General features: G+C 48.1%; 1 protein-coding gene and 1 long non-coding RNA gene across 5 annotated transcripts in view; one reads left to right on the top strand and one right to left on the bottom strand.

Moving 5' to 3' along the window:
* The window catches only part of AGBL4 (AGBL carboxypeptidase 4), a 423,930-nt gene that overhangs the window by 250,537 nt on the left and 147,150 nt on the right, over positions 1-26,243 (bottom strand). The window lies entirely within an intron of this gene.
* The window catches only part of LOC144941085 (uncharacterized), a 67,971-nt gene that overhangs the window by 1,536 nt on the left and 40,192 nt on the right, over positions 1-26,243 (top strand). Inside the window, exon 2 of the long non-coding RNA XR_013639219.1 lies at positions 23,254-23,349. This is a non-coding gene — a long non-coding RNA (uncharacterized LOC144941085). The remainder of the gene's footprint in view (positions 1-23,253; positions 23,350-26,243) is intronic.

Below are 26,243 nucleotides of genomic sequence, written 5' to 3'. Positions count from 1 at the left end.
GGATCAGCGGGTTCAGGGTGCGGTGTGCGAACCACTGGGCCACCACTCCGCACCATCACGGTCCACGCTCACTCAATATGGTCCAGGCGGTCACGACATTTAATCAATGGATTTTTTGCTTTGTTACTGGACGGTAGTGGCTGTACGCGTGGCCTGTAATCCAGCACTGCTAAGGCTCGCGTTGGTGGATCACCGCACAAATCTCGTGAAACTCCCTTGCACTGTCCTTCGAAGTGTCATACCGTGGCTTGCCAGGAAAAAGCAAGTGTTTCTACCTGTATGGGGATAGAGTGTTGTCCCCTCTCGCGAGCGTCGGTTTTCTCTGGATGCTCCGGTTTCTCCGCACAGGTAAAACACTCGTGATTCGGCTGGAAACATCAAGTATAAAATACAACACAATTTAAGACCCTGTTAATAAAGAGTCGTGAGATTCGGTGTTTGGTTTCCGGGAAAAAATAAGTTATATGTTTTTGTTATTTAAAAATTCCAAATAAAAAGTAAAGCCTCAGCCTGCTCTGATTTGGCGGAAGATCGAGTTAACTTCCCACTGATGGCTTTGGGCCACCGGGGGCAATTCCACATTCCTATGGTGGGAAATAATTTCTGTAAGGGGATAGAGTGTTGCTCCTTCTCGCGCGCGTTTCCCGAGATTTGTGGGGTCATCCAACAGCGCTCGCCTCAGCACAGCTGGATTACAGGCCATGTGCACAGCCACACAACGCCCAGTAACAAAGCAAAACATCCATTGATTAAATGTCTGTGAAGAAGAACAACTGTTTTTTAATCCAGTGCTACTCATCTGCATTAGGGTGTCACGGTGACGAGATGGTAACCACGTCACCTGGTAAGTAGGAGGTTGTGGGTTCGATCCCATCCCCGGCGCATGTTAATTTGGAGTTTGCATGCCTCTCTCCACATGGTCGCGTGTTTTTTTTTCTCCGGATCCTCCGGTTTTTTCCCTTCACATTTAGAATGAACATTACGGATTTAGAGTATTTGGCTGCTATAAATTTCCACGTGATAAGCCACTTCGTTGAGCTATTATTTGTGGCCAGGTTGCTTCTCAAAAAGAGCTATGTAGCTCAGTGGGCCTCGCCTGGTAAAATTAAAATAGTTTATTTGCAATGCTTGTTGACCAGTATTATTTCATACAGGCTTTATATATATATATGAATCTAGGATAATTCATATATCGTACATCAATCCATCTTCACGATGGTCATACTTCAAGGTGTGAGCCCTCCTTTCCCTGCCATTCCATCCCGAGTCTCATCCATCGTCAATTCTTGTGATGAGTACTGCTCCTCTAAGCCCACTTACTTTTCTTATCAATCGATACGATGTCTCTAAATTAGCATTTGTTCTCAAATCTACACGTTCCTTTTCCCATCTCTCAATGCAATTCCCAGCACGCATCTTGATTGGCATTATTTTCAGCTTTTGTTTAAATAAATAAAAAAAAGTTAATTGACAAAAACGTTTATGTTTCCAGTCCTTGCGTTTTTTTGCAGTTAATACGGACTTAGTGAAACGCGTTCTTCTATATGTACACGTGTATGTTGAACTTCTTTCGCACCGTACATAGCCAATCGTGCTAATCGCAGGTGCGTGGGAAGGACAACAAACCAAACGCTAAAAGAAGTTCTAAAGAAATCTGTTTTCAATCTCGATGATTTAAAAGTGCATCGCGCCAGTGGCTTCCTAATATCAGAAGGAAGAGCGTTCCAGACGGCCGCAGAAGCGCATCTGAAAGCGTGCGATGCGGTGACCCTCATAGTTCGCTGGCCAGGCAGAGACACACTGTGGAATGCGACTACATTTATATCGTCGCAGAACGTCCATGAAATATGGCCTAACAGCTCATTGGGCGCTGCCTGCTGATATAAATGCAATCTGAATAAATCTATCTACTTTTAATTATCAAGCGTGTCAACCTGCTGTCGCCCGCCTCTATTTCACAAATCTAATCCCAGTCCTCCTGCGATAATTTCCCTGGATATATGCACTCCGTAGTTTGTTTTTTTGCAGTTGTCCCAATCCAGTGATATATTTGTTTGTTCTGCCCACTTGTTGTGTGCGTCACTCGTTTTTTATTCTAGTTTTTATCTTGAGCCCAACTTTTTCAGCCCTCTTTGGTAAGTTCCCCGACCTATGGGACCATTTTTTGCCGGGATTTTTAAAATATAAAGTTTCTCGAACGTTTACAGGAAACTCCACACACATATACGTCACTGACACTGTGGCCTTAAAAATAACAATATAGAATAGTCGACGTTTCAGGCAATGTCCCTTCTTCATGGCACATACATTATTATGCACGAAGTAGGTCCATTGCCCGAAAAGTAGGCCTATTATGTATTTTTTCTTTTAAAACCACGCAGTGTTATTGACGGATGTGTTGAGGCACCAAAGTGGTGAGATGTTAACTCCCTCGCTTGGTATGCAGGAGATGCGTGGGTTCGATCCCGACCCTGACACCTGCTGCTGTATATTTGGAGTTTGCGTGTTCTCTCTCTCCCCGTGGTCGCGTGGATTTTTCTCCGGGTCCTCCAGGTTTTTCCCTCCACATTTAGAATCGTCAGGCGTTTAGAGTATGTAGATGCTATCAATTTACACGTGACAAGTTACTTCGTTGAGATATAATTTGTGGCGAGGTCGCTTCTGAAAAAGAACAATGTAGCTCAGTGGGCCTTATCTGGTACAAAAAGAAAAAGTTTCGTTTTTAAATAGTTGAGATTTTTAATATGCTTGGGCACCATAGCATCATTAAATTATAATCTCCCCTAGTTAACTTCTTCCATTTCTTCCTAGAATGACTGTATCATCAGCAAAATCCTGGGGGGAGGGTTAAAATAACTTACTTTTTTCTTACAATAATTACCGACAGTATTTCGAATAGATAGGCACTCGCTACAACATAGCATTTGGATCAAGGCTTCAAGCAGAAACCTCATACGTTTCTCATTTCTATTCTCTGCATGACTTAATTAGGCGTATTGCATAGTGTACTTGGGCCTAACATTATGGGAGGCCTATCAACCTTTCTGAGGCCCTCCTTTCTACTAAACGATGTCACTGCAGCTATAAACTGTTTTATTTCTATTTTACCAGGTAAGGCCCACTGAGATGTCTAGCTGTGTATTAGACGCGACCTGACCACAAGCGGTCGCTCAACAAAGTGGCTTATCGTCTGGAAATGTATAGTAGCCAAATTCCCGAAACGCATGTTTCTCAACGTGAAGGGAAAACCCGGAGGACCCGGAGAAAAATCCACGTGCCCGCAAGGAGAACATGCAAACTCCAAATATACAGCAGGCGTCAGGGTCACGAGACCCCCTGCACACAAGGTGAGGGAGTTAACATCTTGCCACGATGGCGCCCCATGGTGTGCAAGTCATTAGGATCACATGTGAAGTATTGGAAAATGACGGCAGGAAACTCCTTGACGGGAACACACTTCTTTTATTAAATCGCCGTGCGATAGGCCAGCGCGGTCTCCGTGGCCGCTTTCCGTCTTGCGTAGAACTGATGGCGGCATGTAGAGGGAGGCCCGTAGACCCTGGCCAACAAACCCAGCGCATCCTTCAGCGTGGAGCGGTCCGACTTCCGTGCAGCCCTGAAGGCCGCGAGCGCATCGTCGTCCAGCATGGCGGGCAATGCCCGCAGCGCTGTAGCATCGGACCACGCTGACATCTCTTGATGCGCCAAAAACCTTCGCTGAAATTGGCCCCAGTCTCCGCCTTCCGCCTTGAAGGCTGACAATGTGGGCAGGCGCTGCTGAAAAATGAAGTCATCCGCCTCGTGGTTCCTCTCCGCCTGTCCGTCGGTGTCTAAGATGGCGGCTCCAGCAGCAGACGTAAGATGGCGGACCCCCTCGCGCGCTGATGACGTCGATGCGCGCGCTTGGGAACCCACCACCACGTGGCGCTCGCCGTTCCCGCCAAAAGTAGGCCCAGGCGCAATGGCGGGAATCACCCATTCGTTTTGGCGGGAATCTGCGGGGCGACCTTGTAAAATGTCCCCCACCGTCCCCGCTCCTCCCGACGAGCTGATCTCCGCCAAGATGGACGCGGCGGCGAGCAGCAGCTCCGCCAGTCGGGAGTGCGCCTCACGAAGCCCGGCGTCTGTCCCCGGTCGCTCGGCCGGCGCCGTCGACGGACCCTGCAGCGTGGGCAAGTCCTCTTCCTCACCCCCCGCCACCAGCGGCTCCGAGTCGTCCAGGTCTTCCTCGCGGTCAATCCCGTGGGTCCTACGGGTCTTCCTCGTCTCCATACTTGGAAGCCCGTTTCACTTCTGACGCCAGATGAAGTATTGGAAAATGACGGCAGGAAACTCCTTGACGGGAACACACTTCTTTTATTGTAACAATACAACGCGTGGCCTCTCTTCTTCACACTGCACTTCTCTTGACTCAGGATTCTGTGCTGCCGGCTCTCTGTGCCTCGTGTAGACTCCGCGCCTCGGCTACACTCCTCTCTCGCCTCGTGTAGACTCTGCGCCTCTGCTACACTCTCCACTCGCCTCGTGTAGACTTTGCCCCGCTCTCGCTGGCTACACCGTATGCATACTCGGCTCGTGCAGACCTTCCTCTCTCGCTGGCTACACCGTATGCATACTCGGCTCGTGCAGACCGTTCTCTCTCGCTGGCTACACACTACACATTACTCAGCTCGTGTAGACCGTTCTATCTCGCTGGCTACACACTACACATTACTCAGCTCGTGTAGACCGTTCTATCTCGCTGGCTACACACTATACATTACTCAGCTCCTACTCTCCCTTACTCTCCTCTCCGGGCTCTATCTCTGCACCTTCCTCTTCATTCTTAGATGGTTCCACTTCTGCCCCCTGCTCCTCTGTGCATCACCTTATATACCCCTTCTTCCCGGGAGACGGAGCGGATGCGGACCTCAACGTCGGCACCGCTCCTCAGTTACCCAATCCCCACGCTCTATCCCCACGATCCGGTTCCGCTCAGCGCGTGTTTCCACTCCCCAACCAATCACACCGCGCTGCTACCCGATCACTCCCTCTGGGCGCGTCACCGGCACACAGCCAATCAGCAGCACTACCCCCACCCGCGCACTGACGCCTGCTCCTCCCCGTCAGCGCGCGTCACCGCACACACACCCGTACATACGCGCTGGCACACGACATATACACCCAGCGCGTATCACCACTACACATGTGTGTTTCATTCTAAAAACATGAACTCACAGCGAGACCGTGCAATGCTGGCGCCTCGACACTGATGACAAATAACCCCTGAAAACTAACGACCCTCACGTTTCCTTGCTAAGGTCGCGAGGTGTTAACTACCTCGCCTGGTATACAGGACGTCGTGGGTTCGATCCCCACCCTGACGCCTGATGTATATTTGGAGTTTGCGTGTCTCTCTTTCTCGTGGTCGTGTGGATTTTTCTCCTCGTCTTCCGGGTTTTCCCTCCACATTCATAAATATACATTTAGAGTATTTGGCTGCTATAAATTTCCACATGATAAGCCATTTCATTGGGCGATCATTTGTGGCCAGGTTGCTTCTGAACAAGAACTATGTAGCTCAGTGGGACTTACCTGCTAAAATAAAAAATGGTTCAGTTTACTTTAATATTCAGGTGGTCATGATTTAAAATAGGGACAACGGTAGCGGCCACCTCAACATCCTTCGATTGGGATACAATTCCACAGTCGTGCATAATTCAACAACAAGAAACAATGGCAATCATGCTGAACTTCTTTCGCACCGTACGTAGCCAACTGCGCTAATCAGAGGTGCGGGGGAAAGACATCAAACTAAACACAAAAAGCACTTCTAAATAATCTTCTTGGTTCTTTCGGTAAAGTCACGTAGAAGGGAAATAATAAAATAATAAAAATTAAACATAATAAAATACATTCTCACGACGTTTCGGTCACAACGCAAGCAGCGTCATTCAGACGCTGTCTTTCCAACAGACCTGTTCTTTACTTGAGGACGGCTGCTTGCACTGTGGCCGAAACGTCGTGCGAATGTATTTTATCATGTTTTATTTTTATTACTTCATTATTTCCCTTCTACGTGACTTTACCAAAAGAACCAAGAAGATGAATCCCTGCAGTCACGAAAGCTTTAAATCGAAAAATTCACTACTAAATAAATATATTTTCAATCTGGATGATTTACAAAGTGCATACTTCAAGTGGCTTCCTAATATCAGAAGGAAGAGCATTCCAGAGGGCCGCAAAAGCACATCTGAAAGAACGCAATGCACTGATCGTCTTTGTTTGACGACGAGTCAATCCACTGCTGGATGAGTGCGTACCTATGCTGTGTGCGTGGTATGGGGAGGCTTTTCCAGTGACGTGGCCCAGCAGTGGCGCGTTCGCTGCTTTTTGCAGAGGTTCACAGTTAGAAATCCAGCAGCCGCCCTGGTTAATACTGTGGGTGCAATAACAACAATAATACTACTACGTGCAGACTGCTGTTTGTGCTTGTGTGTGTCCATTTGTTGCATGCGGGTGGTCGGGGTTATTTGACCATACTTCACCATGCTGGTCAGTATGGTTTGGTGAGTTTATATTTAATATATTTTTTGACATGTTTTCACAATTTCCGTTTCTTCAATTATTAGCCTACTTGCAAAAAAAACTGAATAGCATACACGACTAACTTACGTAATTTTCATCAATTGTAAAGAATTGATTTTAACACGCACGTTTTGATGTGCATTTCATGAGCCTCCGGTATCGATTTTCATCGCCAAATCAATGCGTAATTACATGCCTGGCATTCATAGCCCGTGCCGTTCAGCCTAAGGTTGGAGGGCTCCACTCGCCATCGGAAGGGTTAGGGGTCGACCCATAATTCCCTGGTGCTCGATAAACTGAGTATCACTTTGTGAGGCATCAATCGCGATCATCCGATGGATGGACTGGCTCCCTCCATGGAAACGTGGAGTTTCGAGCACTTGTCTCAGGGACACAAGAGAGATGAGCATGAAGGTACCTTGGGTGTGTCTCTGTGTGTCATGTTGCCACCTCAACTACATGTTTATTGTTTCCAACAGTCATTGATGACTGGGCTGATACACCTCAAAATCACACGGCACTCGACAGCCCGGTTCAATCAAATCAATCGAATCTGAACCGAGAATCTCAGCGGAGCTGGCTCAGTGCTCTGACGTGACCTTTGACGTTTGCACACCCCCCCCACCTCCAGCGCCCCAAGCCACTTGGTCACTTCTGTGCAATTATTTAAAATCAAAACCACTTACGCCCCCACCCCCCCATCTCTCGAGGCGTGGTCCAGTGAGACGCGCGGCTCAGCCACACTGCAACGCCTCGGCTTCGGCGTACAAAATCAAACCTCGCGGCCTATTAGCAGACCCGCTCGCCGCTCGCATCACGGCCAGTAAACCCCCCCCCCCCACCAGTAACCCCCCCACCCACACACCGACAACGCGCCCGTTCACCGCGCCCCGCCTTCCCCTGGGCGGCAGGGCGGGTGCCGCAGTGCTGACACTCGTGACTCGCGGCAAGGACGGCCTGGGTTCGCTCCACGACTCGGGCGCCTGTCCGTGCGCGGGGTATGTGTGGTCTCACCCATTGTGTGTATGCTGAACTTCTTTCACACTCTACAGAGCCCACCGCGCTAGTCGGGGGTGAGGGGTAACGACGACAAACTGGACACGAGAAACACGCAGGCTTTCGCGACCAATGTTACCCACAATAGAGGCTTTTGGGTCAGATCGCCGCTACCCGACACAGAGAATTAGCGAGGTTTGTCAAAGCGTGCCAATTCGTTACTAGTCCAGCACACCGGTGTGCTGGAGAGTGAACCCACTCGAATGGTAAATGCTGGATGAAGGCTTTCCATGCCGTGTCAGTCACATTTCACCGCACTGGTCCGGTTCAGATATATCTCGCCACTTCTGTTAGCCGTGGTTGAGAATAAAACCCCCAAAATTCACCAAAGCTCAAAATCACGACCAGGTTTTAGGCGCCACAGTGACTAGGAGATGTTAACTACATTACTTGGTATACAGGAGGTCATGGGTTCGATCCCGACCCTGATGCCTGCTGCATATTTTGATCTTGCTATGTTCTCCCCCATGGTCGCATGGATTTTTATCCAAGCCCTCCGGGGTTTCCCTCCGCATTTAAAATCAACATCACGCATTTACAGTATTTGACTGCTGTACATGTTCACGTGATAAGCCACTTCGTTGGGCTATCATTTGTGATAGCCAGGTCGCATTTAAAAGAAAATATATATATAGCTCAGTGGGCCTTACCTGGTAAATTATAAATAGTGTTTTAGTTTACTTTGGAACAATGGCACAAAAAACCCCAAATAATCAGCAATGACAAGGTGATACTTAAGGGTAGGATGGGGGGAGTAACGTATCAGAAGAATGTTCAGTGAAGTTGTTCGCTGGCTTCACGGCGAATGACGTGGGACGAGCTCGAAGGGGTTAAAGAAACCACAGATGATTTCCGCGTGGCAGTTTGCAGGATAATGAAGAGATGTGTGAGACAGAACCCATGGGACGAACCACAAGATTGCTTTGCTATTTTACCTACCCGGTTCCTCTTATTGCTTTGATCAAAATTAAGTGCCAATGGGCGTTCGTCTTCTTCGTCTTCTTCTCTCTTCCTCTGAGCCTACTACATGCCTTGTGCGTCACGTTTCACACATATCATGGTCGGTTTTTTTTCTGCACCCAAATTCGGTGCCAAAATTAAAGGCTGCAATGATAACAATTTTTTTTTATGCCCGATGACAATTCTTCGGTTCAGCTGCAATTACGGTGACACTATCAGCATGGCCGCTTTTATGCTGTAATAGTACAGCAGTAAGGCTGACATGCTGAGAACTGCAACACAAAGATAAAGATCCCCCATATAGCCTCAACAGACGGCTGGGGCCGGTGCCGTTAGCGAGCAGCACCTATGAACGCCACCGCGGCACATAAGGCGGTGGGTGTCCAGCACCACGCCCGGCCGCCTTTGTCTCACGATAGCGACGATGTTTACACATTGCACCAGGCACTCTTTTGAGGCTGAGTGTACCTAGGAGAGGCCCTGCGGCGTCGGTTCAGAAAATCGTCTCTGAGATCCCCTCTGAATGTTTGTGACCAATTCCTGAGCCTTCAACAAGGAAAACGATGAGGTGGCGTGGTGAGCATCGTGGCCAGCCACCGTGTCTCGCAGGTGCTCATGTCCACACGCAACACAGGTACTCGTTTTGAAAATGAACTGGCCCAGTGGAGTCTCAGGACTGGTTCAGATAACACTCGCTAGCAATATTAACCGCTGCTGAGCATCAAACTTATGGTCCAAAAACCGCAGAACAGCGCGCTAACCCTTGCGATAGCGCTCACGCCCCCCAAAGACAAAGATCCCCCGTATAGCCTTGGCACACTGTTGGGGCAAGTGCTGATAGCGAGAACCTATGAAAGCCGGCGCGGCATACGAGGGGGTGGGTGGCCAACACCACGCCCGGCCGTTTTTGTTTCTCCAGTGGCGATGTTCACACAACGCACCAGAATCTCATTTGAGGCTGAGTCGACCTATGGGAAGCCCAGGACCGGTTCAGATAATCGTCACTGGTGTTGGTTGTGAGCGGGAATCGAACTTGGCCCGCCGGGTTCGGAGCACAGCGCTGTAACCGCTACACCACCGCCGCCACACGCACGCACCGCATTCACGAAGACGAGCCACGATGTCGATGAATAAAATCACCCGCGTCTCAAAAGCCTCGCGAAAAACTGGAACGTTTTAAAATGTCGATAAAGCGAGAGCATTACATGCGCCGGCAGACACATTAACATTCTGCCTCGTTAAAGTGGCATCCTGGGCAAATTTGCACAAAATAGTTTCTCAGCAGTTGTAATATTTTGCATTTTTGAATTCATCGCACAGTTTTTTTTCCTTCCTTCTTTTAATTAACGGGTTTCCGAGGGCTAAAGTCTTTCATCAATTCCGAACGCCATCGCTGCGACCTGCCAAAGCTGCTTTAAGTATGCTATTAGCAGCGTTGCAGTAATATAATCCATACGACCAGTGAACGTGACTGCAAGAAATGATAGCGAACAAAAACAGCACTGAATAAAATAGTAATAATATGAACATCCGATCCGCAGACAGAAATGTTGGCGTCCAGGCATTGGGTTAGGATTCATCCCTTCCACTCACTACTCCTGCAGCGCACCACTAAATATTTGGGCCATCACCAGACACCACTGCTTGCCCACCCACCCACCCTCCGACCTACACTCCTTCCCTCCCACCCTCTCTCCTACCCTCCCACCCACCCCCTCACCCTCCCACCTACCGACCACCTCATCCTTCCTCACCCTCCAACCCTCTCACCCACTCCCTCACCCACGCTCCCACCCTTTCACTCTCTTACCCACCGATCCACCCCCACCCTCTCACCCACTCCCACCCTCAGTACCACCCTCCCACCCACTCCCTCACCCTCCCACCCACTGACCCTCTCACCCTCTCTCACCCTTCCACCTTCCCATCCACCCACCCTCTCACTCTCCCTCATCCTCCCACGCTCTCACCCACTATGTTCCGTTTGGAATTGATAAAAACTACCATACTGCCTCTACTTGATTACTGTGACATCGTGTATAATTCAGCCCCAAGTACTGTACTGAAGAAGCTTGACTCAATGTATCACTCGGCCTTAAGATTTGCATTGAACTGCCCATATAGGACTCACCACTGTGATCTCTACATTGGGTCAAACTTAACATCTCTCAATGTTCGACGGCTTGTGCATCAGATCTTATTCATTCATGATGTACTTACAAAAAAATCCGCAGATTACCTGCTGGATCTCCTCTCTGTTTCAAAGAACACATTTGACCTAAGGTCTTCGCTCAATTACCAGCTTCACATTCCCTATTGCCGTACAAATACTGGAGGAAGGGCCTTTGCTAGTGATGCCTCCAGGGTCTGGAATGCTATTGCCAATAAACTGCAACTTGAATCACTACCTATGAGATCTTCACTCAAAACTGCTTTAGAGGAGTTGTACACCCAGAGCTGCCACTGCTATTCAGTGGCCTAAAATACAATGTTTTGCTCCGGATGATCGCTGCAAATTATGATCTGTGTTTTGATTTAGTGTGCTGATCTTAAAGGTGCATTGAAAAATGTTGACACTCCGACTGATGCTCCTGCTGTTGTGGAGTGACTCATGCAGCCAGCTATGGCTGCAGAGTTTGGTGGTACATGTTGTTAACGTCATTTATTGTGAAAATTCGGTCACAGTTCCTATGATCACTGTTTCATTGCTTTTATGGCTTTATTTTGGTGATTTTTCGAAAAGTTTTTTGGTTTAGCCATGTTTGTTTGTTGTAGTACAGAGTTAGACTGATGGCCTTAATCTAAGTTGTCTTGTGGTTTTTGTTGTCTGACTTGCATCCCACTGGGATTTTTGCACACAGTGTTGGTGTACGGTGCTTTTTCTGCAATATTTTGCTGTCTTTTCTTGTATTTTCTGTTTGCACGTAGTCACTTTAAGATGTTTTCTTGTTCATGTTTTTGTTTTTTGTTTGTTGCGGTTGCACCCGATTCAAGAGCCGAATGGCTCACAGGGCTATACCTAATAAATGAACTTGAACTTGAACACTGCGTCACCCACCCTCCCACCCTCTCACGCTCCCCCTCTTACCCCCCTTTCCTCTCACCCATCCTCAATCCGAACTCTATCTTACACTCACAACCTCCCACCCACCTTCTCACCAACCTATCCATCGGATAACATTTAGATAATAGTCACGTGTGGCTAATATCTTTGCATCGTGGCTAGGAGTTGAACCCAGGTTGCGCAGGATCGCAGTTGCTCCGTGTCACTCACCGCACGGACCCGACAGTCCTTCACGCACACGTTGGAAACGTGAATACGTTACGAAGAAGGGCACTTTTTCTTAATACCAAAGTGGCACGCCATAAACTACCTTTAATCTCATATCTCAGCGTGACAATACAAAAAGTCAGCTTGATAAATGATATAATAATGGGATGTGCGAGGTAGATTTGTTATTATATTCTAAAAATAATGGCTGATGAAATGTGCCCAGACAATGAGAATCGTTTACGAAAAAGATGCCTTTTCTGATAAATACTCGGCTCAATATATCATCCGGTAAAAAAAATGACATTATCATATGTCCAATCTATTTAATACATTGCTTCGTGTCATCAGAATACATTTCGGTAATTGCCTTTCATATTAACGGAAAAATCTTTCACGGGGGGGGGGGGGGTCCGGGGGGGGGGGGAACTAAAAAATGCAATTATTAAATTTCTGCTAAAATCATAAACTTTTTAGGACGAGTTTTCAAAATCTGGCCTGGAGTCGCTCGCGGTCACGGGCGCGCTGACGTACGGATCACGCCCCCCCCCCCTCTCCGCCTTATCGGCTGTTGGAGTGACTAATGTTAGCGAGCACCTATTGAGGCTCTCTGCGGGCACTCGCTCGTGTAGCGGCGTAAAGCCGGGGCCGTTGCGTTCGGCACCTAGTTACCACCTGTGCCATCGGGTTCCACCCAGCTCGGAGTTGCCACCTGGTACTAGCCAGCTCGAAGTCACCACCTGGTACCACCTGGTTTCACCCGGCTCGGAGTTACCACCAAGTCCAGGAGTTACCACCTGGAGGGGAGCAGAGTGAATATGTGACACGCAGGAGAGTGCGTGGACAGGAATAACGTGAGATGAACTCACCCAGGATCTGCCATGTAGCCTTGTAGCTGTGCATAGGAAAGTTGTGTACGTAACCACACACAGAACGGCACACACAGGAGTGGATCTGTCCAGAACAATGCCCGACTGCCTTTGTCTCCCCCAGTTTACACAGCGCACCAGCTCGCTGCTAACCAGACACTGATCTCAGGCTGAGCACATGCGCAGTCAAATGTCCACCGATTGCTGACAGCGGAATTGTCAACAACAAAATCACCCGGAATGCGACAGAAAAATAAGCAGACTTGAGCATGGATATTGCTAGGATGGGTGACGACTTTACATGAAACAGAGGCGACATTGTAGGCAGGAGATGAGAGTGCAGCAAAATCAATTGTTGTAGAGTAGTATGTCTCTGCGCCTACGTTACCCGCCTTCACCAACCTGCACTGACCAGTGGGGAAAGCCTTCATCCAGCAGCGGATGAATTAAAGGGCTGCCCAAATTGTACACATTTTGAGTGTCTCTACTCAAACGAGCAATAGGGAAGCACTCACCTCCGTCAGTGGCTTTCAGGCAGCTGCGGTGGAAATTCCACGTTCCTGTGATGGGGCTAGTCTATCCAGGTGAACAACCTGGTGGGTGGGTGGTATGGTGGAGTTGAGTCAAATCCTTTCACACCCCCCACCTCCCACACACCCCACCCCGTCCAGGATTCAAACTTGCAACTCTGCGAACACGGGTCGAGATATTATATCTGCAGCAGCGTCCAGAAGAGACTCCTATTAACTAGTATCTAATTTTCGATTTAAAGCTTTCGTGACTGCAGGGATTCATCTAAAGTCACGTAAAAGGGAAATAATAAAATAATAAATAAATAACCATAATAAAATACAATTCTCACGACGTTTCGGCCACAACGCAAGCAGCCGTCCTTAGGTGACTTTACCAGAAGAACTAGTATCTACATTGTATTTCACGAGTTAAGGCCCACTGAGCTATATCGCTCTTTTTGAGAAACGACCTGGCCACAAGTGATAGCTCAACGAAGTGGCTTATCACGTGGGAAGAAATAACAATCGAATACTCTAAATGCACGTTGATTTTAAATGTGGGGGGAAAAGCCAGAGGGCCCGGAGAAACATCCACGCGACCACGGTGAGACACCGCAAACTCCAAATGTACAGCAGGGGTCAGGGTCGGAATCGAATCCACGAGTTGCTGTATACCAGGCGATTTAGTTAAAATCACTGGTGCCCAGAGAGGACCAGAGACGGGGGGACCAGAGACGGGGGAGAGAGACCAGAGGGAGAAAAAAAAACATCGTCCACATTTGGACGACGATACAAAGTGCGAGGAAGAAGGAAAAACCTCAAACGTAACATTTAAAATCAGGGCGGTGTAATAAGTGTGCAGATTTCCAATTAACCACATATATTATTTACGCCTGGCATTTGGGGAAACCATGTGAAGCCACTTTAATTATGGCCGCAAGCCATTAGAAAGGCGTCATAATATATACGGGGCAGTCACCTGCTTTGGAGGCCAGGTGTAAATGAAAAAGGGACTTTTTTTCGGTCGAAAGAAATCCGCGTTGACAATCCTCGTGGCGCTCCTGCGCAGGAGTCCCTGCCGTGACCTCTCCCTCCCTCTCCCTCCCTCTCCCTCTCGCCTGCGACCGACGCGGGCAGCTTTCCTCACACGGAACGACGTGTCGTCAAATTTGGCATTGGCGCGCCTCCCCGTGCGTCGCTTTTTGCGCGCTTATACGTTACCATGTTGGTTTGTTGAAGTACAGAGTTAGCCTGATAACGTTAATCTAAATTGTCTCATGGTTGTTATTGTTTGACTTGCATCCCACTGGGATTTTGCACACAGCGTTGATATACGGTGGTTTTTTCTGGAAGATTTTGCTGTTTTTTCCTGGATGTTTCTGTTGCGCGTCGTCACTTTAAGATGTTCTTTGGTCATGTTTTTGTTTGTTGCGGTGGCACCCGAGTCAAGGGCCGCATGGCTCACAGGGCTACACCTAATAAATGAAACTGAAACTGAAATATCCGGATGGGTAAACCAGTGCACGAATGCCGATCGTGCGAATTAAATACACGAGGTGGAATTTGAGCTCATTGTGGTTTTTTTTTTATTTGCACATGGCACATTTTATTTTTAAAATTAAATTAAAGGCAGTAAAATGGGTAGAGAATTTGCTTGCCCATTGCCACCGCTGGCGGAATGGGCCTCCGCTAGACTAAAACATTAGAGAGTCCCCCTATACAGAGTACTTGGCCTATTCTTCCACGCTGGCCGGAATGTATTGCAGGTGGAAGTACCCACACTTTACCCCACCAAAAGTGGCCTGCCGATCGATTAAACTGTGGTTGTGCCCATTTACTCTTCTGCTGAGTGAACAGAGGTGGATTTTTAAAAATATATTTTTTAACATGTATTTTTTATTGCAACGCAACGCGAGCGTCGGGTACAATACGTCAATCGCAAACGTAGAGCAACAGAAGCCCAGCGAACGGCAACCCGAATTAGACACGGCAGGACCCTTACGAAGGGGGGAAATTGGACTCGCTGCCCCACCCAACTGGGGACCACGTGCAGGGGACATGAAGATGTATATGGGGGGGGGAAGGAGAAAGATAACGAACATTCTGGGGGAAGACCGAGGGCCCGAGGGAGATGGGGGGGGAGGAGAAAAGGAAAATCCTACAAATAAAAATAATATACACGTGGCATATGATCTTAGACAAAGGTGGAATTGACGAATATTTGTTTCACATGCAGTGCCAGGAGATATTATTGAACTAGCGAGCAGTGGATCATAAAGCCACGACAACATAGAAATTCATTAAAAAAATAGAGATTAAGTTAAATAATGTTGAATTTGTTACTAAGATTGTGGTTCCGTTTAGCCAGTTGCCCGGCTATTTTGCAAGGGAGATCCGTGTTGCCGTGAGCACAGCAGCAACAACAAAACCAGAACATCATCGATATTGTAGAGCACAAGAAACGGGCCCTTAAGGAATACTGGACGACTAACAAAGGGAGTACGTCACGTTCATGAACAAAAACATGGGCAAATACAAAAAAAATCCAGCGGAAATACAAAATGAGTGCAAGAGGCGCGAGAAAGTAGCCGTTGTGTTTCAGGCTAACGGTGACATAAACCGCCCGTGAAAATCGAAAAACACCGTGCAAGACCCGTGGGATCAAGAGGCGCCAGAAAACAAAAGTTCGGTACATGTGCGAGTAATCTCTGCGTTATGGTTTTAATAGAAAATATGTTAATTACCTCGCCTGGCATATAGGAGATCGTGGGTTCAATCCCAACCCTGACGCCTGTATATTTGAAGTTTGAGTGTCTCTCTCTCTCTCTCTCCCTGTGGTCGCGTGGATTTTTCCCAGGTCCTCCGGTTTTTACCCTCCCCATTCAGAATCAACATCACGCGTTTAGAATGTTTGGCTGCGATACATTTCCACGTGATGAAAATCCACTTAATTGTGGTGTCTTTTTTGATAGCCAGGTCGCTTCTGAATAAACAAACTATACAGCTCAGTGGGCCTGACCAGGTAAAAAAAAATAGTTCATAGTTTATCTCTATCGAGCAAAGTTCGAGAGATAAATAAAGAAGACCAACGGGCTTTCTGAACGTGACCACAGATCATATTATACCCCACAGAGTGGCGGCCACACAAGGAATACGAAGGAAAAAAACAAAAATGAAAAGGAGAGAGGGGGAATAGGAACGATGCATTCGTTGGTACGGCAAATGTCAGTCAAATGCACCAGAGCCACGTTGGGCAGGAGTGGTGTGTGCCCGGCGCTCGATTTGCTCACTGAACATTCCCCCGGGTAGCTGGCAGGCTGGCGTGGGGGGCCTAGAGAGAGAGAGAGAGGAGTCACACGGAGGTGACCCAACGTTGACCCATAACTACGGTTGCCAAATGTCCGGGCACGCGACTCGTGGCCACGGTGGATGTGGTGAGCTGGGAGCGGAAATATTGCCGGGGGCCTCACGACCCCGGCTCAAGCAAAGCCCTGGGATGTATATATTCTCATGCCTGTATCTAAACTCTGACACTCAGCATGTGCTGCGTGTGCAGCAGACATTGTATAAAGTGTGACTGCGCATGTATAGCATCCCGCGGTGGTGAGTGCCATTTCTTCTTGAGGCCGGCAAGGGGAAGCCACCTTCACGACGCTCGCCCAGTTGTGGCTACTGCAGTCGGCCTGCAGCGAGGAGTGTGGCTGCTTGCGAGGTAAAGGGAGAAGGGGACTGACTGGGTGGAATAGGGGGTGCCTGAGTCATGCACCTGGCTGCAGGCTGACTTGAACCATGCACCTGCCTGCAGGCAGAGAACGGAACGCTTGAGCTTGGATGCATGTGTAGGATTTGTGAGGGCACGTTTGGATTGAGTGTGGGTGGGTCACGGAATGGACAAGTGACCACGCCCATAGAGATCATAAAGGAGGGAATGCTACGAGGGATGGCCTTCATGGTTCTGCAGTTCCCATTGAAACCCCTGAGTTGCTCAGAAGGAATGTTTGAAAAAAAAAAGTCGCAATTTTTTTGAATTATTATTACTTAAGTCTACTTATGTGCGTACGTGGCCTCAGCAATGATTATACGCTGGCTTCTCCATGCTATGTCGGCCACGCGGGGGGTGTTTGACCATACTTCCCCACGCTGGTCAGTGCAGGTCGATGAAGGGGAGGCCCAGAACCGATTCACAGATCATTCTCCAACTGCCGCTAGGCGTGGATGGGAATTTAATCCGGGCCACTGGTTTTTGATGGTGCAGTGCAAATAACCACGGTGCCACCTTGAATCCACCAACGCCCTTTAAATATCACACCATTCATCCTGTGATTACATGCACACCACACTATCAATTGTCAAAGCTGCTGCATTTTAAATTTGGGCTGTGGTGATTTTATTACGTACTTATTTTTTTGTCTTCGAGAATAAAGGGTAGAGACTAATAGACACATTATATAAATCCATCGAATGTAACCATAATTTTAAACACGTTTCTTTACAAGATACATGTGGTGCCGCCTACCAAGGCGCAGTTGTGTCCAGGACAGTTCTTATCGAACAGAAAAGCAGACCAGAGAACACCAAATCGAAGAAGTGCATACGTCACTTACCTGCAGGTCTGGTTACGTAACCCAATAGTGCACAGTACGTGTAAAAATATGATGGAATCGATCATTATGCTCACAATATACTAATTCAATTGTGAGTATGAAAATCAATCTTCGTACTTTTATGCATTGTGCTAATGATGGGCTATTTTGTACATTCATGCCACTGGAGCAAACGAGACATCATACAAATTCTAAACAATACAAATCAGAGGGCCACATGAAACGAACAGTATTTCTGCTGGAGTCAAATAAATTTACCCAAAATTGTGACAATTATTATGTTTTTTTCTAAAATCAGATTGATAAAAAACATTTCTGAATACAAAATGCTCAAATAGTTATTTGGTCTAGAAGTTGTCAATTATTCAGGTCTCAATGATCATCGAGAATAATTGCATTGTGGTTACCCATAATGCAAGGTGCCAACAAACATTGTATAATGAAACTTTTAATGCATGAGCTAAAAAAGTAATACAGTTTGATCACTTCATGATACCTCTGTTACACACTACTGTATCTACTAATAGGTTTAAAACTGCTAATCAGGAAAAGTATTTTATTTTATTTTAATCCGTATCACGTCCCATGGCGTTTAGTACAGTCTCCAACTCTAATTAACCTTATCTCGCCAGCCCTCTCAATTTGTGTGCTATAAAAAGGGCCATTGCAAAAGAAAACATCACCTTCTTACATGTGTTTCCTTTAAGGCCGCTGTGTTATTGGCAAAGGTTGTTGACTTGTGTTGCTATTATGATTCTGTGATGTGATTTTCTCTCATTCAGAAGTTGGTTAAATTATTCAGGTAATTGGCGGATTTCATTAAGAGGACCTCTAGGATAATTACAGCCGTGTGATGGTCTGTCCGGATATCAATGGGAGACAGACTTAAAACTAAAACAACTATTTGTATTTTGCCAGGTAAGGCCCACTGAGCTATGGAGTTCTTTTTCAGGAGCGAACTGGCCACAAATGATAGCTCAACGAAGTGGCGTATCATCACGTGAAAATGTATAGCAGCCAAATACTCTAAACGCCTGTTTATAATGTGGAGGGAAAAATCCCGGAGGACCCGGAGAAAATTCCACGCGACCATGGGGATAAATATAATTCAAACTCCAAATATACAGCAGGCGTCATGGTCGGGACCGAACCCACAACCTCCTGTATACCAGGCGAGGTAGTTAACATCTCCTAGCCACCGATGCGTCCCACTTGATTGAACGTAGAGGTTACAGTGATGAGAGCTACAGGGGGCGTCAAGGGTAAAAAAACGAAGAGCGGAGCGCAGCTACGGAACGAGACGCTTTTAGGTAATTTCAGAAGCTAGGCGGCAGATGGTGTCACAATAATAAAATACGGGGTGCGATTGGGGCATTAACTACATTCAGACGGAGTCGAGGTGGAATGCGGCGTTTGTTTCTGTGTAGGAATCCAATGTTTGTTGTTTTATCGTGTTGGCCATGTGGTCAATGTGGGTCTTGAAAGTTTAGAGTCCAGGCTAATGCCTACTTAGATATTAGATGTGCAAATGCGCAAGCATCCTACCATCAAACAGCTCAACTATCGAGCAAGCAATGTAACCGGCTGGAGTTTTTGGTTTACATGAAATAAAATCTGAATCATTATTTACGCATGGCCTTTCGAGCTCAGCCCGAATTCTGGCGTGTTAACTGGGCGTGAGCCAATTGCGTTGGCATTTCCGCCCTCTTGATGACGGTTGTGATTACAGCCAGCAAACCTTACGTCATCTCGTGCTTGTGTTTCCACGTTCATCTTCCAAAGCGCCTACTACTACAAACTAAACATTTATTTAACTTTTACTAGGAAAGGCCCACTGAGCGATGTAGCTCTCTTTCAGAAGTGACCTGACCACAAATGACACCTCAACGAAGTGGCTTATCACGTGGACATTTATAGCAGCCAAATATTCTAAACGCATGGTTCTAAATTTGGAGGGTAAAACATGGAGAAGAATCCACACGACCACGGGGAGAACATTCCAAATATACAGGCGTCATGGTGTGGTTCGAACCCACGGCCTCCTGCATACCAGGCGAGGTAGTTAACATATCCTAGGCACCGTGATAATCTCACCACCGTGGCACCCCTAAGCTTGCATCATGCCAATAAGATAATGGCTCTACGAGTCACGGGGCTGAGTGGCAGAGTGAACTGTTCACAGTTAGAAATGTGCAAACTAAAATCCCGTTCGGGGGTTGACACAGCCCATCACACTTCTGGGGTCCATAAAATCAATACCTCTTTGTGAAGAAGTCAACAGAAGTTGTCCCATGGATCTTCTTTCCCTTGCCATTGGAATGGGGAATTTCCACCACTGGCTCAGGGCTGCAACATGGAGATGAACACCGCCCCTGTGCTTGTTTGAGCAGCAGATCACCCTGACGTTTGACTTAAACATCCAGTACAAGCACCATGGCCATCGGATGCACTGAGGTGGGGTCGGCACCAATCGCATCGCAGCAATTTGTATCCAGCAAATAACATCGTGGCACGGTCTGTTTTTTTTTAGTGAGTGCAATTGTGAACAAAAGCCATGTCAGACACGAGTATATCTAATCCCCATAATCATTGGTTCACTGCAGACCAAAGACTCAGTCCCTACAAGGTGTGAGGTGGCGTTAGGCTTCATCTCTTGCAGCAATTGAGAATAGGGTTCACGGGTTGCTGACCCTTCACCCCAGGTAGACTTGAGCATTGTGGTGGAGGCATACACGACACATCACCTGATCTGAAAGCATCCAAAGCCTCATAACAGATTGTGCTCAGGCAAGAGCCACTCGGTCCATGGTGGCGTGACCAGCGTTTCTGTTGTACCCACGATGAACCCAGCAACCTGGGTTTGATTTCGTGACCATGGCTATCAATTAGTGATACCTGAACCAATCCTCGCCCCCCCCCCCCCGTCATGCACCCGCGCTGCCCGGCGTGGTGACGTGCGGTCAAACAACCCCCCGGTGACCGACGCGACGTGGAGGAGGCCTAAATCCAGGCAGAGGATTGACAAGGGGCTGGTAATCATGGCTTTGCATTGCGTAACATTACTCCCCGCTGTGCACACCGCGCATTCCTCTGACACTCCACCAGACACGCATTGCCTTGCAGCGGTTTGGAAAAAGGAGTGAAAACCTTACAAAGTCAACAGAGTGGCTTTGCACACAAAGACAAAGATCGCCCATGTAGCCTGAACAGGATGTTGGGGCAAGTTCTGCGAGCGAGTAACACCCATGAAGGTGGGCACGCCACACGAGGTGGTGGGTGGCCAGCACCAGGCCTGGCCGCTTTTGTCTCCCCAGTGGTGATGTTTACACACCGCACCGGGTACTCATTTGAGGCTGAGTCCACCTGAGGGGAGCCCAATGACCGGTTCAGATAATCGCCACGAGTGTTGGGCGTGATCCGGAATCGAACTCGGGTTATCGGATTCGTAGCGCATTGTGCTACACTACCGCTCCACACACACACACACACTCTCTCATGCAATCATTATCATTTCCCACCCCACCCCAAAACGTTAACAACGTTCCTAATTGTACGAGGTTATAAATCGTGGTAAACGCAGCTCATAACACGCGGTGGGCAGTGACCTACCACTTGCGGATGACGCCACAAAGGCCCTTTCACTGATGTCAATTTAACGGCGGAAGGTGCGCGCTGCTGATGAACCCGCGCCGCGTCGTGGGTTCGAGGTGGGTGCGATTCGAGGCACGGAAGCCGTGCAATCTGTCATCGTCGTGGCGAAGCGTGCCGACCTCCTGTAGCAGCACGGGAAGCCGGTCAGGCCAACGCAATGCGGGGCCACGTGGCACGATGTTGCCGGCGGTTGTCCCCCCCCCGCCCGAAATGCACGGATAAGAATTTGCCATTCATTTAGCTCTTAAATGCAACCGCATCTCAGAGCCCTTTACGAATATAGCGATGTCAATAGGGCACTGATGGTGGCGGGTGGGGCGAGGGGACGGGGGGGGGGGGGTAATGTCGACTCGTGATAAAAGAGTCAGCCCGCGGTGGGGGGAGCGTGGGCCGAGCAGGGCGGCCCCACGCGCCTCCCGGACCGGGGTGGCTGAGAAGGCCGCCGAGAGACACGAATCGCCGAAGAGTCCCCGGCAAAGATCCGGCACACGTCTGTGTTCACGACGTCGTCCACAGCGCGCGCGCCGAACGCTTCGCTCGATTCTCGACGACTGGTGGACTCGAGTCGCGTAGCCGCGGCGTGGAGGAGGCATACCGGATGTGGTGTCCCGGGTGAAGGATTTATCTCGCGGGTGACGTTGACCCGGACAAGGCCCGGCTGAAGTTGAGCTCCGGTCCCCCCCCCACCCCCCCGGCAAGCGGCAGCGGGGCCCAGACCGCCCCGCCGCGATGCCACAGAATCCCGGCGCGCTTCCCCCGGCTCCCAACGCGCCGCCCCCCGAGGGACTGCCACAGCACAGCCCCAGAGGCACCACGGTCACGGATAACAAAACTAAAGCGCAGCCCACTTCAACCGTGAGAGAGGAGAGAGGTAGGAAGGAGGTCCATGAAGAATTTAACAAGCAATCACTGCAGTGTTAAAGAAGCGCAACATACACACACACATTGTCATTTCTTTAGAACTGCCTTTGGTGTTTAGTTTGTTGTCCTTTCCACGCACCTCCTATAAGCACGGCTGGCTACGCACGGTGCGACATAAATAAAAATGTTGGTAACATCTTCACAGCAATAGAGTCGCAGTTGACCCTCCTACCGAACACCACAATCCCACCTCGCCCACCAGGGACATAACGCGAAGTCAAATCGTCTTCCCGCTCAACCGCACATCGGAGGAAAAGCTTTCATCTCGTTGGTGGACCTGAGCTGGAAATTCCACATTGCTATTTCAGAGGCCACCCTCTCTCTATGAGAACACATGTTAACAAATCTGCGTTCTGTGTCTTCACAATTAAACTGTGTCTTCGTCATCGGCCTAATGGTATTACGAAACATTATTGTTCGGTTTCGACATTATGGGTCTCATCAGCAGAGTAAAGATTGTTTAAAGAAAATGCTGCTCGATCACCAGACGTTATTGGCAGGAGCACTCTGTCAAAATGATGGGGCCCTGTTCAACGCAAAAAGCATTATTGTAAACAAATCTCATCGTGTATTGTTGCGGAGAATTATGGGAAACGTATAACCACACATATAAACAGATATCATTGTTACCTTCCCACAGCGGTACTGATTTTAATGACCCTAGGGGAGATGATGGGAATGACTCCTGACCCTAAGCCTCATACCAAGACTTGAACTTGCAGTCTCATGAATTCGAGTCAAGTGCCCTTTGTCCACAGTGTCACCCAGACTCATGTTTTATGTTTGCAAACAAGTCAATTGCATTTGTTCAACATGCTTTTTTGTTTGTTTGCAATCCACAGGTTACCGGTCCGACCTCCCGGCACGGCAGTGGCTCTCCACCCCGCAGCGTCAATGGGCACAACCACAGCCAGCCCGTCGGCCCGTCGCGTGTTGCGGTGGGTTTAAAGCGTGGGCACATTCACCGCTTCCAAAACGCCTGGCCAACGTGGAAGAGAAGGCCAATAAATATCAACCAAGAGGGGGGCAACTCGAAAACTCCCTCTTACCGAGGCCCCTTCCGCCAGCAGTCGCGCGAGGCAGCAACTGCAGGGGCTGCACCTTCAACGCCACCTTCTAGCGTTACCGTCGTTGCGAATTAACTTGTCGCAGCTGCGCCGCAGCTGCGCCTCGGCACGTTGAACTGTTTATAAAACTAAATTGCGTTGCATGCAAATTGAGTCCTTCGCCGGTTTATTTGCAGCGGAGTGGTAGGTTGAAGCGACGCTCGGCAGCGTTTTTGTTTTGCGCGTGGGGTTTGTCATTTTATTTTTTTCTCTCCCTTCCTTGCTCAAAATGGAAGTTTAATCAAAATGAGCAATGAATCTTTCATGACTGCGCCTACCGCGTTTATTAAATGGCCCAACGGTTGGGGGTCTCTTCTGGGCGGACGTGAGGAATTAGACAGTCATCATCCGTCGCGCGGATCAGACTCCCGCGAAATGTCATCGAATCAGGGGTTAGACGTGGCGTGCGTCACACAATGGAGAATACGAGCGTCCATCACAACAACAACGGCGACAACAACGATATATTTTTTTATGAAGCATGCATGACAATAATCATCATGCTGCCTTCCGTAGGTCACCGCTGACAATATAAATAAAAGATGCGGGTGAAACAAGTTTGTATTTAGCAAAAATGTCTAATCAAATTTGTATTTAGCAAACATGTCCATTCATGTTATCGTCATCATCATTGTCATCATCATCAATATATCAGCAATATTCATTCTCTTGTCAGTCACATAGGCGCCACGGTGGCGAGATGTTAAATACCTTGACAGGTTTACTGGAGGTCGTGAGTTCGATCCTGACCCTTGATGTCTGTATATTTGGAGTTTGCATGTTCTCCCCGTGGTCGCGTGGTTTTATATCCGGGTCTTTCGGTTTTTTCCCTCCACATTTAGAATGGACGTGCGTTTATAGTATTTGGCCGCTCTAAATTTCCACATGATGATGAGCCACTTCGTTGAGCTGTCGTTTGTGGCCAGGACCCTACATAGTTCAGTGCGCCTTACCTGGTTAAAACATATTATTTTATTACCAAATTATCATTTTATAGCCGATTATTATGCTTCTATGATTTTCAGTCACATTTGTTTTCAATATTACCATGATTCTCTTTTAATCAATCATCATCTCTGTTGTTACAATAATCCAATCATTGTCAGTCAATCCATTGTCATCACTAATAAATCATATTCACTACCATAATCATGAAGATCATCACAGACTCATCATCATTCAACAAATCATTATCACTCATACTATAACTGTTAATCACTTATCATAATCATGATCATCGCTGGATTATCATTCAACCAATCATCATCTCAGTTATCTCATCCATCCTATAATTTTCAGCCAATCAGCTGTCATTACAAGGAAATCATCAATATCAGCAGCAGCGAGAGAGGCAATGGCACTACACTCGACTGCTTTAAGGAGTAACTGACATTTGAGCGAGGTTCCACTCTGCGGGCATTTCAACTGCTCTCTTGGCGAGAAGGTTTATAGGGAAGATGACTCATCCACAATAAGCGCCTCTCACCCTGGCTCGTGTGAAGCCACCTCAATGGAACTGCCCCAAGCTGATAAGAAAAACAAATCAAAAGGACACCCGTTTGTAATTTGACCCGCTCATGGCATGCTTGGCCACCACGGTTAAAATCCTGGCTGCGGGCTCGACTGACCACATAATTCCTCTTTGCAGGATAAAATTAGCACAAATTAAATGGAAAGTCAACCATAGAGACGGCCGAGTGGCTGAGGGGTCAAAGCACTGAGCCACCAACATTAGCTGCCATCCGCCCTTAAGTGGCGGTGACGCCAACACGGTGCTTATGCCAGGCCAGGTGCACTCTGAAGCCACGTGAAATGCCATGTCTCGATTACTTGGCCAACTTGCTGTTTTTAGTCGCCCGGCGATCCACTCGTTGTTGTGAGCGTCGCTCCTCTGCCCTCCGTCGTTGTTGGCGGGTGACTGCCTCCAACTTCCTAGTAGTGTCTTTCACATGCCTCCTGCAGAGAGGCCGATCTTGACACCGCTGGTACTGGTCTTTGGCAAGTCCACTCAGCTCCAAGTTCTGAGCCATTAGGACAACCACAACTGACATCCTGGGTGTGAATCCAGGCAGCCACCTTACGATTAACTCGAGTTCTTGGACTGTAGGGAGTTCACCGACTCAGCCCAGGCACCCATTACTGCTTCAACAACAAAAACAGCATCTTACATTTGGTTTTCACACTTAATTTGTCCAGTTCTGAGAATTTTAAATGATCACTTTCACTATTCTGCGACAAGCACCACCAGGATTCTCGTAGCAGAGCGTGTGTAAATAAAAACAAGCCTCCTGATGATATGTATGTATGTCGGTTGAACATCTTTCGCACCGTACGTCGACATTCGTGCCAATCAAAGGTTTATAAATATCACCACCGACGATAGCCGATGGTGGTGATATCTGAAGGTCACGTGGGGTGGGGGGGGTGGTGTGACACGGGGCAACGGGAATAACATTGGTGGGGAAAAAAGACCGGACAATTGTTTTTCTTTTTAGATCAACTGTGGTCATCAAATGCAGAGAATTGGTCCCAGCCATGGTAATGTAGAATTTCCTCAACTGGTTGAGAGCCAGCAAAGGGAAATGAATGCCACTCCCTCTTGCTCATCCGACCATCAAAACCCTCCACATCTTATTGACTAATTTCGCGACCATCATGCTGGTTACACTTGAGAGCCCGGCTTCAAATCCTGGGGGGATTGGAACTCAGGATTCTCAGTGGCGCCT

Source organism: Lampetra fluviatilis, chromosome 24, assembly GCF_964198595.1.
Source record: "Lampetra fluviatilis chromosome 24, kcLamFluv1.1, whole genome shotgun sequence".
In the NCBI taxonomy this organism is placed as follows: Eukaryota; Metazoa; Chordata; class Hyperoartia; order Petromyzontiformes; family Petromyzontidae; genus Lampetra; species Lampetra fluviatilis.
This window is presented reverse-complemented; position numbering and strand designations above follow the sequence as displayed.